Source organism: Pteropus vampyrus, unplaced genomic scaffold (genome assembly GCF_000151845.1).
Source record: "Pteropus vampyrus isolate Shadow unplaced genomic scaffold, Pvam_2.0 Scaffold165, whole genome shotgun sequence".
Lineage (NCBI taxonomy): Eukaryota > Metazoa > Chordata > Mammalia > Chiroptera > Pteropodidae > Pteropus > Pteropus vampyrus.
Genome location: NW_011888946.1, coordinates 3,233,236 through 3,234,322, shown reverse-complemented (window position 1 = coordinate 3,234,322; position 1,087 = coordinate 3,233,236). Strand labels below are relative to the sequence as shown.

Sequence of the window (1,087 nt, the reverse complement as noted above, 5' to 3'; positions counted from 1 at the left end):
CGTGTGCTGGGATAATAAAACAAATGTCCAAATTCTCAGCTATCAAAAGAGTGGAGTAGTGAAGTTAAAATGTCCTTGTTTCATATGGATCTGAATGCATAATGAAGCCTAAAATTTTTAATTATGGCCAAAGTCTATACAGAGTATCTGCAATGTCCTTGGGAACTTCCAATCCTTTCCAAAGGATCAACACAAACATTTTTGAATATAAGTCTACCATAAAACTACCTATTAGAGCAGGGGACCCCAACTTTTTTGGCACCAAGGACCGGTTTCATGGAAGACAATTTTTCCATGGACCAGGAGGGGGGATGGTTTGGGGATGATTCAAGCTCATTACATTTATTATGTACTTTATTTCTATTATTATTACATTGTAATATGTAATAAAATAATTATACAATTCGCCATAATACAGAATCAGTGGGAGCCCTGAGCTTGTTTTCCTGCAACTAGATGGTTTTATCTGGGGGTGATGGGAGACAGTGACACCCAAAGCGTGTTGCTTATGTTCAGTCTACTCCATAATCTTGTTTTCGTTGCTGCCACTGCAGAAAACCCTGCTTCACAAAGATAGGATGTTGGAAATGGAAGCAGGCTTTTCAGGGCTTTTGTGGCAATCTCAGGATAGTTAGCCGTGACTTTATTACAGAACATATGGAGATTTGAAGTTGACTCAAACATACTTTTTTTTTTTAATGTCTATAACACCTGGTCTTCCTGGGTGGTCTCCCATCCAAGTACTAACCAGGCCTGAACCGGCTTAGCTTCTGAGATCAGACGGGATTGGACGTGTTCAGAGTGGCATGGCCGTAGACTCAAACATGCTTTTAAGGCCACTGTCATTTGTAATCTCAAGCAACTGATCCCCTTCTAGCATGGACAAAGTAAATTCTCTTGGCTTATTCACAAATGGGTCGCTGGTCCATCCTGTCACAGTTTAAGGGTACTTAAACTGGGCTGGGAAGTAATGCTCAAACTCTTTTTAAAACTGAGATAGGTGATCATAAACCAGCTGGGAGAAAAGGCCCTGGCTCAGTCTCGGTCTCTCAAAATTTCTGCTAATGTTTGAAACACGTCAAAAATC

At 40.5% G+C, this 1,087-nt stretch overlaps 1 pseudogene; it reads right to left on the bottom strand.

Moving 5' to 3' along the window:
• Positions 1 to 699: 699 nt before the first annotated feature.
• LOC111745798 lies at positions 700 to 818 on the bottom strand (annotated as a pseudogene).
• Positions 819 to 1,087: the final 269 nt, after the last annotated feature.